General features: G+C 45.1%; 1 protein-coding gene across 2 annotated transcripts in view; it reads right to left on the bottom strand.

The window, feature by feature from the left end:
* The window catches only part of GPC6 (glypican 6), an 853,410-nt gene that overhangs the window by 175,767 nt on the left and 658,563 nt on the right, over nucleotides 1-19,080 (bottom strand). The window lies entirely within an intron of this gene.

The following is a 19,080-nucleotide window of genomic DNA, read 5'->3' as shown; positions in this document are numbered from 1 at the left end:
CACAATCCTAACCTGCACTGGAACAGGCAAGCCAAGAGGCTTGTGCTGTATCCAGTGCAGGATAGTGGCCATAAGCAGCTCAGCCAGCAGCAAGAGGAAACTTTTCCCCTTACCTCTGGGTAAGGGCTGCTGGCCCCTATGGGTCTTCTTGGACTTGCGCCCCCTCTTGAAGTGGCACAAGTCTGAAGAGAGCAGAGAAGCTTGAAGTCACTCTGTTCTCTCTGGGAACAGGGGTTGGGATCTGGCATAACTGCTGGATCCCAGCCCCACCTCCCACTCCCCACCCATCCTTCCCCCACCAAGGAACGCCTCCCTCCCACTCCCTCCTCCCCCGCCTATCTTTTGTCCTTGCATTGGCCCAGCCGGGCCGACACAAGTGTCCAAGAGGAAGCCGACGCAGAGGCAAAAACGTAAAACAAAAGTGAAAGATCAGCAGCAACAAAGGTAACCTCCCAAAACAGATGTTGATTCTTTTTTTAAAGTTTGAAAAATAAATAATAATTACTGCAAACTATTCATTGTTCAAATGCCAGAGGTTTGGATTTCGCCAGGTATATCTGCCGTACAAACTGTTACAATATGAGGCAGCCAGGCTCAGACCATGAGTAAAGAATCTACTGTGACTGCTCTTTAAATATAACATCTGTTTCTACCCTTAAAGTGTGTTTAAAGCAGTACACACACACATGACTTATCCAGAATTGGGCTTCACTTAGGGAAAGCACTTGTGCAAGCACTGGGTAGTGAGAAGAAGGCTGCAATCCTAACCCACTTTCCAGCACTGACGTAAGGGCAATGCAGCTCCGAGGTAAGGGAACAAACATTCTCTTACATTGAGGAGGCCTCCGTGAGTGACACCCAACTGCAGGATGCGGCACACGTCCCACTAACACAGCTCTGCCAGTGCTGGAAAGTGGGTTAGGATTGCACCCTAAGTCACACAAGAATGTCATAGAGGAATTCAAACAGATGTTTTCTTTTGCAACAACAGCAAAACTCACTACTTGTGTTCTGAGTTCCTCACACATGTACTGCTGACATGAGGAGACCACTCACATAAACGTTTATGTAAGTTTTTTTAATCCGTGTCTTAATCCGTCCAAAGTATCACTTGTGAATATTGCCTGAATTTCCATAAACAGTAGGGAGGCGTGATAAACTTTGGCTTTATCCTGAATTACTGAAGTCTTCAGAAGCACAGAGAGCTAAGCTGTAGTTTAATCTTGCTTTGAAGGAAGAACCCAGCGACTCTGGAAGGGAAACCATATGAAGCCCGCACATAATCTCTACACAAGATGTCGCCAAACACATAAATCATGACAGCGATAGACTAATCATGTATTTTATGGATCGTAATGACTTAATCTTGATCTAAATCATACAAAAGTATGTCTATGAATTATTGATGCCCTTAGCACTCCAGAATAATCAATCCCCTTCTCAGTTGAGGTGTAAATTTAATCTTTGCACATACACAGACAGTGCTTCCACCACTTGGAAGGCAGAATTAAATACTTCTCAGGATACCTGTTTTGGACAGGAGCAATAGAGGTGACCAAATGGTTGAATTCCCCCACCTGATATTGTCAAGATGATGGTGATCATAGGATCTATGGGCTTCATGGGTACTGAGTAGATGATGTAATGGCAGAGGTAGGGGAGGTAGCTGTATTCACAGACTGCTTTATTCAGCCTGGAGTACTGGCAAAGAGCCATGCCAGCCAGGATGACCCATCCATGAGATTAACTAAGGGCCCCATCTTATCCAATTTTCCAGTGCTGGTGCAGCTGTGCCAATGGGGCATGCACTATCTCTTATGGTTTTGCAGCAGTTCCAGTGGCCTCCTTAAGGTATGGGAACATCTGTTCCCTTACCTTGGGGCTGCATTGCAGCTGCAGCGGTGCAGGAAAAATGGATAGGATTGGGCCCTTCAGGCAGCAGATTGGTGAAGGAGGTGCCTATGTCAGCCTCCTAGCATCCACTACCCCCCTTCACCTTACATGCTCCCCAAATTGGAAAAAGGAGGCAGATAGGAAATCTGGAGGGGAGGGGAATGCTGAGATAGAACACTGGAGAGTGGGAGAAGCAGAGGCTGGTACATCATTGTGTATAGGGGGCAGCTTTTGGCATTAGACACAAGGAAGTCTTGGGCCAGCTCTGATGCCTGCCCATCACTCACTTCAGCAAAAATTGAACAGTTCTGATCTGGATAAAATATAGAGCAAGGCATCCAGGTTTGAGAAGTGTTTGGCATTCATATGGCCAGCTGCTGGGTTCTGGAGTTTCCTTTCACTGTTTTCAGGCCCATGCAGTGGGGGTACAAGCATGGAAATACATTGAGACCAATGTGATGGTGTCAAGCAGTAGCCAATGGCATGCACAGGCAAAGCATTCTACTGCATTAGGTGTTTGGCTTGCAGCTGCTTATTTGGCTATGAGTGCTGTCGGTTGCCACACCCTCCCTGGCCTCATTTGGTGGGTCACCCTGACAGTACATCCCCTTCCAACACTACTACCAGAACACTTAAGGTTGCTGAAAGAAAAGGAAGACTTCTGGGAAATTGAGGGCTGGTGGTTTTACAAACAGTGAGATTGTCCCACTTGCCTTATGGTTTCTCTGGGGAGTAACAATGCCCTCATCTCTGCAGAAATGGATGTATATAGCCCAGCACAGGATATTGCCTTACACAGAGTCAAATAATTGGTTCATCCGGCTCCGTTTTGTCTACTCTGCCTAGCAGCTGCTTTCCAGGGTTTCAGACAGGAGTCTTTTCCAGCTCTTTCGGCTGGAGATGCCAGAGCCTGAACTTGGAACCTTATGGATGCCAAGTAGCCTCCCCTCTACCACATGGTTCACTGCTGTAGGACTGCAGTCTACATGAAGTTCTCTCTGAAGGTGATATGGCAGGTACCCAGTACTGATGGAAATGTCAGGGGGTCTTTATGGATGTATCATGTCATACATTACAAGTAATTGCATATGTTCCTATTTTGCAACATAAAATTATAATGATACTTTATTCTGCCCCAAGCACTCAAGAAGAACTTGGTATTTCGCAGAGAGGCACTCTAGTTGGCATTAAGGGAGGAAGGCAATCAAAAAGTACTGTTAATAGCAGTGATTAAAGTTTCATACTCGCGGTAAGTTTTAACTGCGTAATGCCTCACACATGGCTGAATGCAGACTTGGAAGACCCATCACTTCAAATTCCAGTTCAGCACAGACTTGAAGGGATTCACTCTCCTAACTTCAATTCTTCATCTGGAAGTTTAAAATAGGAATTGCCTGCCAGGATAGTTCACAGCTGATGATGAGTAGCAGCAGGGTATGAGTTGTGTGCTGGGAAGATCCCAATTCAAGATCATCTTAGCCACAAGCTCACCCAGTGACCTTGGGAAAACTACTGTTCTCTCAGCCTCAATCACTATAACTGCAATATGGGGATAATTGTACTGGTCTACCCTACAGGGCTGTTGTAAGAATTACTGGGGCAATATATGTTATAAGCAATATAAATACTGATGATGATGATGATGATGATGTCATTACCTAAGTGACCCACCCTCTATGAAATGCGGGTTTGAAGACAGGGATTAGAGAAATAGTGGACAGTAATGTAAACGGCAGCAACAAAATGAAAGAGGTACTTTTGGAACATTATGGAAAGAATGCCCCCTGCTAAACTGAGCTAAATCGATGTGGAAAATCTGGATTAATGGGAAGCAGTAATCTAGGTTTATTGAGCAAACAAGAGCATTTCACATGCACATTTTCCTACACTGAAATCTTGCAGGGGTGGGTGGGTGGGAAGGAGACTTGATGCTCTGAACTATGCAAACAAATGCATGCATGAAGAACTTATATTGGGATAACATGAAATGAATGCAACACACACAACCTCATATCATAGGGCACAGTTAAGGCTACTGTGCTGACTGCTGATAGTAGGAATTTCTCAGTTCTGAATTTCCTTGTTCTGGGGCATTTCAGCTGCCCTCACCTTAACTTGCCAATGTTATGGCTTTCTTCTCTACCATTGAATACATCTGAATAGAATGCACGCCATTCGTTCTGCAGCTTAGATCTTCTTCTTTGCCAAGTGCATATTTTTTTAAAGCAAATCTTTTTTTTTTTTTGTTTCCTTTCATTTATACATTCAGTTAATCCTGACATAATTATTAGACGGAGGATTAGGAAAGGCCCTGCCCTTTGGTACTCTGGCTGCACTCCAGCCATCCACAAAGTCGGCCACAAAGCACTGCTTTTCTTCTGATCCTAATCTGCGTTTTGTGTCATTTAATTGCTAATGACAGCTTCAAAATATGAGGATGAAATTTAAATGCTAGCCTAATGAAAATGAGGTCATGGATCAGCAGCTCCATGGGCATAGGCAAAATCATTAACTACCTGACTTTTCTAATCTTTGCCTTTGGTTAAATACAGCAAAGCAAATACTCTGATGAATGGGCATATTGAAAAGTAGCCTTTTCTTTTTCTGGCAGACTCAGACACTGGCTGCCTTTCTTCTCCAGAAGTTTTAAAGTTGTGCAAATGAGGCTATGCGTTTCTATGGGCAGCCACTGTGGAAACTGGCAGAGCTTCCAAAGTCACACTATTCTTTTTAGATGAACAAAGCTTTGGCTACCAAGCACCAATATTCCTTCATCCATACCTTTTCCTTCATTATTTAGACATCCATCCCATCTAATATGAATGCTCTGAGAGGCTATATAAATCCTCAGTCATTCACGTCATGTGATGTGGGCTTTAATGATGAACAAAGCCAATTGTCTTTATCCTTATTAATTCTGGAAGGAATTGGAAATTTTACAGGAGACTAGGACATAATAGGCTTGTGCTGTATCCAGCACAGGATAAGGGCTAAAAGCGGCTCAGCCAGAGGCAAGGGGAAACTTTCCCCCTTACCTCTGGGAAAGGCACCCTTTCCCCTATCGGTCTCCTTGGACTAGCGCCACCTCCTGAGGTGGCGCAAGTCTGAGAAGAGCGGAGCAGCTTGAAGCCGCTCCAGTCTCCCCAGGAATGGTGGTTGGGATCCAGCACAACTGCCAGATTCCAGCCCCACCTCCCGCTCCCCACCTGCCCACTACCAGGGCTGCCCCCCTGCCTGCCCTCCCCCCACCCAGGAAAGCCTACCTCTCTGCCCCCCCCCACCCCCTCCACCTACCTACCAGGCTAACGCAAGCCTTGGTATGTCAGTCAGTGCAGAGGCTTGTCCTAGCCTTTGCAGGCTGGTGCACTTCTTCACGCTGACCTAGCCAACTTCCGAGGAGGCGCAAACGTGCCTTAAGGCACGTTTGTGACCCTCCTGGGCCGGCGCAAGGGACTTGTGCCTGCCCAAGTGAAGGGCTGGATAGCTCCATATGACTCTGTTAACGAAAGCCAATCTCTTTTATGGTCTTAGGGCCCAATCCTATTCAGTGTGCACTGGCTGATCACCAGTGCACTCTGTTGCAAATGTGCCTTATGGTATGTTTGTGGGCCATATCACCGGTGGAGCACCAGAGCTCCACCACTCAGTGGTCTTGTGGGCAATGAGGAGGTAGGTGGGCTGTGGGGGAGGCAGGGAGGAGGCATTCTGGTGTGGGGGAGGTGGAGGGAGAGTGGGGAGAGGGCTGGGAGGAGGTGTGCTGGGGGAGGGAGCAGGGCGGGAGGGAGATGAGACCAGTGGAGCTTTGCTGTCCTCCAAACATGAAGGCTCTAAATTCTATGCCAACCCTTAGGTCATCATAGACTTGAGTAGCTCCATTGTGGGGCTATTCACTTTACTCAGGGGAAGGGGATGAATGTGCCCTTCTCATGAAGAGGTGGCGGTGGCTGCCCAGGGCATGCTGAATGCAGCGGCACTCATTTTCGGCTCCGCTTCAGCCATGCGTGCCAGGCAGCTTAGGATTGGGCTGCCCATTAGGCTTAATTCACCACCCTAATTCAAGGTGGTAGAAGGAGTTTTCCATACCCATTAGTTGCATGCTAGTAACAACATCTACACTTGTTAAATTTTTCACATTTTTATACCACCCTTCATTCAAGGAGCTCAGAGTGGTGTACATGGTTCCTCCCCTGTTGGGAGACAGTGATTAGTCCAAGGTCACCCAGGAAGTTTCATGGTTGACTGAGTATTTGAACCTGGAGGTGGTGCTGCTGCTGGGAGGAGGAGGAGGGTTTTCACCCTGATTTTCACTTTTTTAAAAGCCTGGGTATGACATCACTTCCAGTGGTGATATCACTTCCTGAACATCATTTTGAGCTTGGCACTGGACTACATGATCATCAGCTACGCCACTTCGTGATTTTATTGGCAGATTAATGAATACAGAAAGATGCCCATGATGGAAGGGTGTTTGAAATCCATTATATTAGGTTATCAGACCCTTTCGCAAATTGCGGAAATGCCAAGCATAACAAATTTACAGTACAGTACCTTTCAATTGAAAGCCAAATCATAAGTGTGTTAAATAAATAGCATTGGTGTGTTGCTTTGTTGCTGTGGTTGTTAATCTTTCCTCAACCACCTTTTCTCCTGCTCAGGCTACACAATAGACCTGTTTTGTGTTGTTTTTAGAAAAATGGCCTGCATCTGTTTCTCCATCGAAGGCTAACCAAGACTTTTTGTTTTCTCTTGTGTGGGTGAAATTGAAAAATGAAAGAAAATGCTCTTTCTTTATATGCATTGGTGAAGGTGCAGGGGAGGAAAGTACAAGGCTGATGCGCAAAACAGTTAAAACATTTCCCTGTCCTGGCTTTGAAAATGAATGCCTTAATCCATGCTAATCTAGTTCAATACTTTGAAAACAATTATGTTTATTTAACAGCCCACCTGCCAGCCTGAGTAGTATTATAAATATGCTTCAGTGCATACATATTTTCACTCTATTGCACCTGAAGGTAGAATTAAAGAAAAGAATAATAATTCTGAAACTGATTATACTGGCTCAGTGGTGTGTGTGTGTGTGTTTGAGAGAGAGAGACAGAGAGATGCAGGAAAGAAGGGATGGGGTTGTATAGAGAGTGATAGGAAACAGTGGTCTGTGAAAGCTGTTTTGTGTAATTAGGAGTAATTAGCTCTAATCCTTTTTGTTTTGAATTTATTTAACATTTCGCAACTATTATAACAAATGGCACAGTTAAAACAAGTTTTGGCATTTTATAATATTCTAAGGAGTCAATCCCCCCCCCCACTTGCTCTTGAGGCTTCTAATCCTGCTTCTGTTTTTCCCTCCTCCTTTACAATCTGCCAGTGAGAAATTTTGAGTAATTTTGAAAATATTCATGGACTTCCCCTTTTGCTTTGTATGCAAAGCACAATCCAAAGACATTGGCTGTTTACACACATGTATAGTAGTTCCTGTTGGTCAAAGCAGCGCCAGTCTATTTGTTCTAAGAATGGAGTATTTGTTCCAGGGAAGGCCTTGAGAACAGATCTTTGTGATTTAGTGCTGCATCCAATCTAATCAGTTATTTTGCTGACTCTAGAGCTGTGAATGGAGTTTGGTCTGGAGTTTGCTGACTCTAGAGGGCTGAATGGATTTTCTCCATCCTTCAAATGAAAGAACCCTAAGGGAACACTTCCATGTGTGCACAAGCTTCTATAGCAGTGGTTCTCAAACATTTAGCACAGGGACCACATTTCAGAATGAGAATCTGTCAGGATCCACCGGAAGTAATGTCATGACTGGAAGTGACATCAGCAAGCGGGTAAATTTTTAACACACTAGGCCAGCGGTTTTCAAACTCTCAGGGAGTTTGAAAACCGCTGTAAGTCCTTGTGGGGGTGGGGGGGAAGCAGCGGGGGCGAAGGGAAGGCGTCACTCAGGGGGGCTGCAGGGACTGGGATATACTCACCATTCCCTGCAGCAGACTTCCCAGGGTGCGGGGAGCCCTCTGTGAGTGTTTGCAGGGCTCCCCAGCATGCACAAAGTGAAGCAAGTACATCCCAGTCACTGGTGATCGCATCACTGCCTTCCCCCCTAACCCCCGCCCCTTAAGGCTGCAGAGGCCAGGGCCCTCAAGTTGGGGCGTTGTGACGCCCCAGTCTGAATACCACTGCACTAGGCTTTAATCCTAACCACACTTACCAGAGAGTAAGCCCCATTGATTATCACTGTTTAAAATATATACATAGTAGCCTGTTAAAAGTACAGATCTATAACATTTCCCCAATGCAGTCACATACCATGGTACATAAGAACATAAGAACAGCCCACTGGATCAGGCCATAGGCCCATCTAGTCCAGCTTCCTGTATCTCACAGCGGCCCACCAAATGCCCCAGGGAGCACACCAGATAACAAGAGACCTCATCCTGGTGCCCTCCCTTGCATCTGGCATTCTGACATAACCCATTTCTAAAATCAGGAGGTTGCGCATACACATCATGGCTTGTACCCCATAATGGATTTTTCCTCCAGAAACTTGTCTAATCCCCTTTTAAAGGCATCCAGGCCAGATGCTGTCACCACATCCTGCGGCAAGGAGTTCCACAGACCAACCACATGCTGAGTAAAGAAATATTTTCTTTTGTCTGTCCTAACCCTCCCAACACTCAATTTTAGTGGATGTCCCCTGGTTCTGGTGTTATGTGAGAGTGTAAAGAGCATCTTTCTATCCACTTTATCCTTCTTATGCATAATTTTGTACTGTAGCATCAAATCTAATATAGGAAAATACTGAAACAAATGGGGACCCACCTGAACTTGGTTTGTGACCCACCTAGTAGGTCCTGACCTACTAGTATGAGAAACACTGGTTTTTGGAGTTACACCTGCTAATTCCAACCCCAGTATGTCTCATAACTTCTGAGCAGTCTATACATGCGCAGTGCAGCTGTAAGTGCATAGCATCTGTATGTATAGCTGGCATGCATGTAGGGAGAGGGAGGCAAACAGACACATTTTCCCACTTCTCCCAGTACATATCTGCACATAAGAAGAGCCTTGCTGGATCAGACCAATGTTCCATCTCAGCCAGCATCAAGTTTTCCGCAGTGGCTCATCAACTGCCTCTGGTAAGCTCACAAGCCAAAGAGAAAGGCAATAATCCTCTCTTGCTATTGGTCCCTAGTAACTGGCATACAGAGGCATATTGACTCCTAATCTTGAGATCAATATGTTGTCACTACAGATATGCAGTCTGAAGAAGATTAATAAGTGATAGAAATCCAATACAGTGTAGCTCAAGCTGTAGAGCCTGATCCTGAGTACGTGTGCTTGGAAAGAAATCAGAGAGAGTTCCATGGAGCTAACTCCCAAGTAAGTGTACATCAGACCGCAGCCTTACTGTTCATATATTATGACCAGTAGGTCTACTTTACTGTCCTCAGATTACAGATTGGGGGTGGGAGGGGGAAGGAAAGGCTAATAGGTAACAATTTGCTAGAAGCTACCCAGGAAGTTCTTGGCTGAGCTCATGAAATGAGCTTGAAATACCTGAAATGCGGGACAGCTCAGGCTTTTCAAACAGTTATTCTGTACCTGCTCTCCTTTACCACTATTTTCAAGAGAAGAAGGGACAAGCAACCAGAAGGGATGCTCCCAAAGAAGTTTCCTTCTAGATATTAGAGCTGCCTTCTAATAGCATGAGTCCTGCAGGTTTTCCTAGTTAGTGAGAAAAATGTTATATACAACTTCCCCAACATTCTTAATCTTGGCTATTATTTATTGTTTCATCTAAGGAATCAGACCCTGTAGTCATATATGACCTTTGTCTGAATGTGGAGCTGTGGTTCATGGCATCTCAGGGAGGGAAAAAAAGAAAGATTAACCCATGATAACCTGTCCCCCAAAGACCCAGAATGAAGAGGTAAAGGGAAAGGTTTCATTGTGCATTACTCTTAAAATACCATGACTTTTCAAGCCCATCTCCTGTTTCTTGGGGAACTGCGTTGTTATTCTTGAATGCTTCTGCTGGCACCACCACCACCAGCAGCAAATGGCATTTCTGCTAAATACAATTCCAAGACAAAACGATCTCCTGGCAAGGTCACGGGAAAGGTCTGAAAACTGGTGCTTTAAGAAATGATAGTGTCTTGAAGTCCATTTCATCTCAGGTCCCACAACACCTACATTAGGGACACTGACCTTCAAAATAATTTATAAGACATGCTGGATTCGGAGGCACAATGGAAGCATCCGGCCAATCGTCTTCTTGTATATTCTGTGCACTCCGCATCTCCTGCTCATCCATCTCTTTTATTCGCAGAAGGCATCTTCACATTTTGGCAGAGACAAGTGACTTTCAGTCCAAATTTAACTGCTCAAGCCTATCTAAATCCCTGTGCAGTGCTGAAGTGGCACTGGCACGGCTGCCAGTGTATCCCATAAGGAATTTTTGGCTGTTAGAGATCTCCTCAGGGTAAGGGGACATTTGTCCCTCTGCCCAGGGATAAGCCACAGAAGCTGCAGAGGGTCATGTTTTACCTGTGCCAGCAATATTGCTGGTGCAAGTTTGCACTAATCCATAAATGCAGTTCAGGTCTGGAAAGGGGATTTGGATATGGTGTACATTAGCGCCACTGATCTTGCCTCCCCAAGGGACTGATTTGCTCACCCTGCCCCATCACTGCCCTGTTCCTCCCCACCACCCTGTTCAACCCCTTCCCTGCCCCCACCTCTGGACTGCTCCAGTGGGCGTACTGTTAGCCAACAGTGCATGCTGGAAGGCTACGGCCTTCACGCTGGTATGCCTGGGGCTTGCGCTGTTTCAAAACACTTGACAGCACTTTTGCAACAGTGTGTGCCAGCAGAGCACATATTCCACAGGTGCAGAGTTTACAAGTTAACTTTAGTGTTATCACTAATGGCTACACTATTCAGGCAGGAAATTAAATGAACTGGGGTTTAGGTGGTAAGAGCTTGCTAGACCAATGTTGGAAGTTGTTGAACTTCCAGTTCCTGTGAACAGTTGCATAATATGTACATCAAATGCTACAAGTTTTAGAACTCTGGATGTCATAATCTTAGCTAGATGTAGGCCTATAAAACTTTATGTTGTACTCATATTTAGTCTGCACAGACTGCATAGTGATCTATCCATTCATTGACCTTCTTTTCCTTTCTCCAGGGAGTCCAGGGGAATGAATGTAAGAATTACACTTAAACAAGGGAAAGAGTTGTAATAAATGAAGAAGCCTTTGGCAAGAACAATTGATTTAGACATCATCTTCTGGTGTCCATGCACCTTATCTGGAACTCCATGCTCTTATTTGTACATAAAGCTCATTTACAGTTAAGTATAGCTGACTTCTTCAATGGAGTGTGGGGGTGTGCTCTGTACACAGAAAAAGGGCACATGCACAGAGTTGGCCTCTAACATTGACAGCAAAGTCCTATGAGTCTGTGTGAACTGGGGTGTGTGCCCCAATGGCGCTGCAGTGATCGCAGCACCACAGGGACACAGGGGTATTTAAACATACCCGGGGGGGGGGGTCATGAAGCCTCCCGAAGGGCCCTGGAGGCTTGCAGCCCCTGAGATTGCTGTGGCGCCATTGGGGCACCCATTCCTGGGTCATTCCCCTTAAGGGGAAATGGCCCACTTCCAGTTCCCGTGGTGGGTTGCAACCCACCACCTTGGGAACTGATGATTTAAAACCAACCGGAGCCTGGGTCATATACACACCCCTTCTCTCCACTTAGAATACGATCCCACTCACCCTCCCTCTAAACTACAAAACAAAATGCTAGTTTACCTACTGAGAGCAAATATGAAAAGAAACTAACAAGAGAAGACTTAAAAAGTTAAAATGTGGGGAACATTCATTTTTACCTGACATCAAATGTAGTCTGACTAGCAGATGAAATTTCTTTGGTGGGCTTGTGGGTCGCCAGCCAGTCATCCCTGCTCTGAGAGTAGTTTTGTTTGGATATCAAAAAGTACTTATAAAATTCTTATCTCTTTTTTAAAAAATAATTTTGCAGGGCGATTATCACGGCTTATTTGCAATCCAACAAATGAATCCAAGTGACACGTTGGGGGGGGGGGGAAGCTGATAGGAACTGTTGACAGAATCAAATGCTTCCATCACCTATCAGTTCCCTTCACCCTTATTCGTCACTAGATTTATTATCACCTGCTTAACAATGCTATAGCACAGATTCAAAATTTTGCCTTGGAAACTTTCTTTTATGTTCCCACAGTTAAAGATAAACTGATAGTCATCTTAATGTTGTTTGCTTGTTTCTTTAAACTCCATTGCCAGAGTAAACTTTGGTTCTTTATAGCATTACGTCAGTCTAGTTATCTGATAATACTGTATACTGTGCAATAGTGTGTGCTGATATAAAGGTTTTATTGATGCTTTGCTGTCTGTGAGTTATGCAGGTCATCTCAGCAAAGTAGCAAACTGACTTTTATAGCACACTGTGCTGTCGTATATTTTGCAGGTGCGATGCAAAATAGATGGCTAAACTGATCGTGAGGAAAAGAAATATAGCAAAGCTTTTAAAATCTGTTATTCTGAATGCTTCTTATATACAACTGTCCCTCAGCATTGTGTGTTGACTTTGAGATGCATAAATTCTCAGGTTTAGTGGGATCTTTGAATGACATGCAGCTAGTATACCACCTCCATTTTCTACGCTTGGTAGCTTAACTTTGGCTGGAGCCACATGGTGGGGCTACCACTAAAACCAAAAACTCTTTTTCTCATCCTCCCCAGTAATGTCTAGAGATCAAAAAATGTGACTTGCTGTCTCCATGCTGCAAGTTTCCTGAATTCCTGCCAGTGCAGTGAGGATTATGTAGTGCAGTGCAATAACATCACAGCACAGATATTTTTCTATCAGTAGAAGTTAGTGGGGAGAGAGAAGCAGGTCATATTGTCTAGATCAGGGCTTCCCAAACGTTTTAGCACTGGAACCCATTTTTTAAAACAATCGATTGCAACCCACTAAACAACAAAAGATATGTAAAAAGAAATTATTAATATCATCATCATCATCAATGCAACTAAGTGCTGTTTATCCCCACAGTGTATATGTGTTTCAGCTGGGCTTGCAGTGCAGCAACACTGCACAGGAACATGTTAAACAATATCATGTTCTTAGCCATATCACGAATCCAACTGAGGCACTTACAACAGGAGTCATATTTAAGGTATAATCCTACAAGCAATGTGGTGCAATGGCAAGTGGACACAGTGCATACATCTAGCAATCTTTTGAGTTTTCAGCTTCATAACTCCTTTTTCACTTGACTTGCATCTTCAGGTACATAAGCAGCTGCAGTATCACCTCAAGCAGACGTCCAGTTGTGTATGCAGTTCTCCCCTCAACATACATATAGATTAGGCAAGATTCCAGTCATGCACCCTGATCCTATAACCACTGATTCAGAACTCAGTCACTGAATTCACAGCACATACATTTTTGTTTCAGTAGAAGTTAACTAACCAATTTCAAGGAAACTAACACCCAAGAACTGTTCAAGTTAGGCCCTTTGTGTTCCATATAATCATTTGTGTTGTTAGAATTCATGGCCAACCCATTGTATTGAGCCAAAGTAACAATCTGGTATAACAAAGGTAGGTCACCTACAAGTATAACATTTACATTGCACCATGAGTAAGATAACAATGTGGATAGCCTCTGAATTTACAGGGGAAAGAGCTGGGAAAGGCTACAAGAAGCTTTGGGACAGGAAGGGCAGTGTCAGTCCCTCACTACAGCTTGCAGAAAGCAAACTTGCAGGAACTGAGTTGTAACATAAAGATCTTACCTCCAACTTCATGGATACAAGCGCTTTATGTTAGTGAAATACACAATAAATCAACCACGGCATGCTTCATTTATAGTCATACTTAATGCCATGGTCTTAGAGAAGCCTCAATATATATATATTATATATATATATATAATATATATATATTATATATATATATATATATATATATATATATATATATATATATATATATATATATATATATAGATGGACATCGTCGCCCTTCAAGAGACTAGGCTGCCAGATTCCGGATCTGTCAAGGAGAGAAATTTCTCATTTTTCTGGCAGGGAAAACCACCAAACGAAACCAGGGAACATGGCGTTGGCTTTGCGGTCAGAAATACCCTGCTGAAATCCATCATCCCACCTACTGTGGGAAGTGAAAGAATTTTGTCCCTGCAGCTCCAGTCATCAGCAGGACCTATCACTCTCATCAGTGCTTATGCACCGACTCTGTCGTCTCCAGCAGAAGCCAAAGACAAATTCTATGATGACCTGGCCACCACTGTCAAGAAAATCCCTGTAAAAGAGCCATTGTTCATCCTCGGCGATTTCAATGCTAGAGTTGGTGCTGATAACAGTTCATGGCCCACTTGCTTAGGTCAGTTTGGCACTGGGAGGATGAACGAAAATGGCCAACGCCTGCTAGAGTTTTGCTGTCATCACGGTCTCTGTGTCAGCAACACATTCTTCAACACAAAGCCCCAACATAGAGTCTCTTGGAGACATCCAAGATCAAAGCACTGGCACCAGCTCGACCTGATCCTCACCAGACGCTCCAGCCTTCCCAGCATCAAGATCACACGCAGTTATCATGGTGCTGCCTGCGACACTGACCACTCCCTGGTGTGCAGCAGAGTGAAACTGCAAACAAAGCGACTGTATCACACGAAAAAGGAAGGAAGACCTCGCATTGATACCAGCAAGACCCGGGATCAGAGAAAAGTGGAGGAATTTGCACAAGCGCTTGAGGAATCTCTTCCAGGCCCGGCCGACGCAAACGCATCCAGCAGATGGGAACATTTCAAGAATACCGTTTACAACACCGCCTTGTCCATATTCGGCAAGAAGACCAACAAGGCGGCAGACTGGTTTGAAGCCCACTCTGAGGAGTTGACACCAGTCATTGAGGAAAAGAGGAGAGCTCAAGCAGCATACAAGGTCTGTCCCAGTGAGCGCAACCTGCAGGTCCTCCGAACTGCTCGCAGCAAAGTCCAACAGACTGCCAGGAGATGTGCTAACGACTACTGGCTCCAGCTCTGTTCCGAGATACAGATAGCAGCTGACACGGGCAACATCAAGGGGATGTATGATGGTATCAAGCAGGCCCTAGGTCCAACACAGAAGAAAATTGCCCCTCTGAAGTCTGCCACAGGCGAGGTCATCCAGGATCGGGCGCAGCAGATGGAACGCTGGGTGCAGCACTACTCTGAGCTATATTCCAGAGAAAATGTAGTCACCGAAGAAGCACTGAACAACATTGAGTGCCTGCCTGTGCTGGAAGAGCTTGACAGTGAACCAACCCTAGAAGAACTTCACGTGGCCCTGGACTCCCTTGCCTTTGGCAAGGCACCTGGAAAAGACAGCATCCCTGCTGAAGTCCTAAAATGCTGCAAAGAGATCATCGTCACTGAGCTGCATGAAATCCTCTGTCTCTGCTGGAGAGAAGGTGGAGTACCTCAAGACATGAGGGATGCAAACATCATCACGCTGTACAAGAACAAAGGTGACAGGGGTGACTGCAACAACTACCGCGGCATCTCTCTCCTTAGCGTTGTAGGAAAGCTGTTTGCCCGAGTTGTACTAAAGAGGCTCCAGGTACTTGCAGAGAGCGTCTATCCAGAATCGCAGTGTGGATTCCGAGCCAACAGGTCCACCACTGATATGGTATTCTCCCTTAGACAACTGCAGGAGAAATGCAGGGAACAACGACAGCCACTCTTTATAGCCTTCATAGATCTCACAAAGGCTTTCGACCTGGTCAGCAGAGACGGCCTCTTCAAGATTCTCCCCAAGATTGGATGTCCACCCAGGCTCCTCAGCATCATCAGATCCTTCCACAAGGACATGAAGGGCACTGTTGTCTTCGATGGCTCCACATCAGACCCTTTTGACATCCGAAGCGGAGTGAAGCAGGGCTGTGTTCTTGCACCAACCTTGTTTGGAATTTTCTTCGCTGTCCTGCTGAAGCAGGCCTTTGGAACTGCAACAGAAGGCATCTATCTCCGGACCAGATCAGACGGAAAGCTCTTCAACCTCTCCAGACTGAGAGCAAAATCCAAAGTCCAGCTGAAATGTCTGCGTGACTTCCTCTTTGCCGACGATGCAGCTGTCACTACCCACTCTGCCAAAGATCTCCAGCAGCTCATGGATCGTTTTTAGCAAGGCCTGCCAAGATTTTGGACTGACAATCAGCCTGAAGAAAACACAGGTCATGGTTCAGGATGTGGACTCACCTCCCTGCATTACAATCTCTGAGCATGAACTGGAGGTTGTCCATGACTTTGTGTACCTTGGCTCAACGATCTCCGACACTCATTCTCTCGATGCCGAGCTAAACAGGCGCATCGGTAAAGCAGCTACCACGTTTTCCAGACTCACAAAGAGAGTCTGGTCCAACAAGAAGCTGACGGAACATACCAAGATCCAGGTCTACAGAGCTTGCGTCCTGAGTACACTTCTGTACTGCAGCGAGTCATGGACTCTTCGCCCACAACAGGAGAGGAAACTGAGCGCTTTCCACATGCGCTGCCTCCGACGCATCCTCGGCATCACCTGGCAGGACAAAGTTCCAAACAACACAGTCCTGGAACGTGCTGGAATCCCTAGCATGTATTCACTGCTGAAACAGAGACGCCTGCGTTGGCTTGGTCATGTCGTGAGAATGGATGATGGCCGGATCCCAAAGGATCTCCTCTATGGAGAACTCGTGCAAGGAAAGCGCCCTACAGGTAGACCACAGCTGCGATACAAGGACATCTGCAAGAGGGATCTGAAGGCCTTAGGAGTGGACCTCAACAAGTGGGAAACCCTGGCCTCTGAGCGGCCCGCTTGGAGGCAGGCTGTGCAGCTTGGCCTCTCCCAGTTTGAAGAGATGCTTGCCCAACAGACTGAGGCAAAGAGGCAAAGAAGGAAGGCCCACAGCCAGGGAGACACATCAGGGACAGACTGCACTTGCTCCCAGTGTGGAAGGGATTGTCACTCCTAAATCGGCCTTTTCAGCCACACTAGACGCTGTTCCAGAACCACCTTTCAGAGCGCGATACCATAGTCTTTCGAGACTGAAGGTTGCCAACTAACTAACTATACTTAGCCCCTCAGATCAGCTGATTCATAGATCCCCAGAGATCCTTTGAATCTCCATCCTATAGTCAAGTGAATGTTCTTGTCCTTTACAATGCATTTACGTGTCCTTCGCAAACACCATTTGACATTCCCCTTCACTCTACTCTCATTCCTAATGCTAAGCATTGTTTTTTTTATTTCCACCACCCGCATAAAACTGAAAGAATATAGTACACAAGGAAACATGCAATAAAGACATACAGAAGAACCAATAAATAATAAGTAGTGCAACCGTACAAGATTGCACATGATAGCATGATTTTAAAAAGTTCATATTTATAAATATCCCTTTGGAATTTGGCTCCCATAGATCTCAGATCTGAATAAAAGATACTGAATGATTACTTCCCTTCCAGACACACAGATATGCTGTTGAATTTGCCAACATGCGCTCATGGTTACATGGGGAAACACATTATCCTATTTCCGGTAACATTCATCTGTCGAAACCATCTTCCAGGAGTACAGGGCCATGTTCACAGCTGGTTGAAACACTGCAGTGCCTCTTACATAATACTCGAAGCCCCTGCTCAGGTCTGGTGAATTATTTCTAGATAGCACATCCAAATGACATAAAAAATAAATCTGCCCTTCAAAGAATTTGCAATCAGTTCTCAAAATAAGGTCGATACAGGGTTCACTACTGGTGACAACTAACAATGCAGCAATGGAAATACCTGCAGTTCCTAATTGTTTTTCAGAATTTAAAAGTTTCAAATGGAGTTTGTCTTCAGATCACCGACGATTTCTCATCATCTGATAGAGAATGAAGCATTGTATGGCATTTGCCACACTTATGAATGGCTGAGGAAAACTTGAAATTTTTTTTTGTCTTGAGCAGAAAGGTAAATTTAATATGCTGTATATTAAATTTTCCTTTCCAGGCAAGACAAAGAAAATATGCACCAACATTCATAAGACTGATAAACTTCATACAATACCTCATTCTCAAATTTACCCTTACATGAGATCAACCCAAGACTAAATATATTAATTGCTGGCAAAATGATTTCTGCAGCACTGTGTCAATTCAAATGCACAGTACCTTTCATCCCCATCATCTTGAATTGCTTGGCCTTGGAACAATGGAAAAGCCTTTCTTTCCCCCTGGCAAGAGGAAGAACTAATGGTGGGAGGCACAAAAGCTTTCGGGAATGATGGGTCATGTATTTATCCCGTCATATTGCACTGTAAGTAGAACCTGGCTTGCAATACGCAGTCGGGCTAATTGGCGTGAATTGACTTCTTGTATTTAATCATTTAAAGGTTGGGACAAAGATACTTTCATCTTTTAAGGATGACTGGTTTTTCATGACCAGCAGCAAAATATGATCCAGTTAAAAACAAAACTCCAGTCAGAGCAAATACTTCATTAAAGAGAGGAAAAAGCAATTTGCAGGCACATTTTCCATCAAGTTGTTCTCACAACTGTCATCTTTATATAATTAGCCTGAGAGTGAGAACACCTTGATTTCCCCATTGCAAGCAAACCCTTTGAAGAGGCTGAAGGGAGCTTCACAGTACAGGTGCAGCCTATTTATCCACGGATTTTTTATCTGCTGATTTGTCTCAACGAGAATTGGGTGGGGTACTGAAAGTCACACACACCTTTGCCTCCTTTGCCCTGAGCTGGCATCTGGATCCTTTTCCAGGCAGCCCAAAACACTGCAAAAAGGTTCCGCCTCTCCCAGGCAGGGAATAGCCCTGGAGCCCTGGAAGAGGCTCCCCTTGCAAAGGAACAGTAACATTCCTGGAGCCCCTGAGCCAGCCGAGTCTGAAGAGGGGAAGGGGGGGAACCAAAAACCTCTGTAGCCAGAACACGTACAGCAAGGTCTCTCTCTCACTCAGGCAGGTGCAGTAGCAACAGAGGGAATTGCTTTAAAAAACCCGGGAGTGTTTGCTGAGCCTTGGAGAGACAGGTGAGGGTGAGAAGAGAGCCGGACTACAAGTCCCAGAATGTCCTGGAGCAGAGGAGCTTCCATGATGGCTGCAGCTAGGGA

This window comes from Tiliqua scincoides, chromosome 3 (assembly GCF_035046505.1).
Source record: "Tiliqua scincoides isolate rTilSci1 chromosome 3, rTilSci1.hap2, whole genome shotgun sequence".
Taxonomy (NCBI): domain Eukaryota; kingdom Metazoa; phylum Chordata; class Lepidosauria; order Squamata; family Scincidae; genus Tiliqua; species Tiliqua scincoides.
The sequence above is the reverse complement of the archived record's forward strand: the minus strand, read 5'-3'. Positions and strand labels throughout refer to the sequence as shown.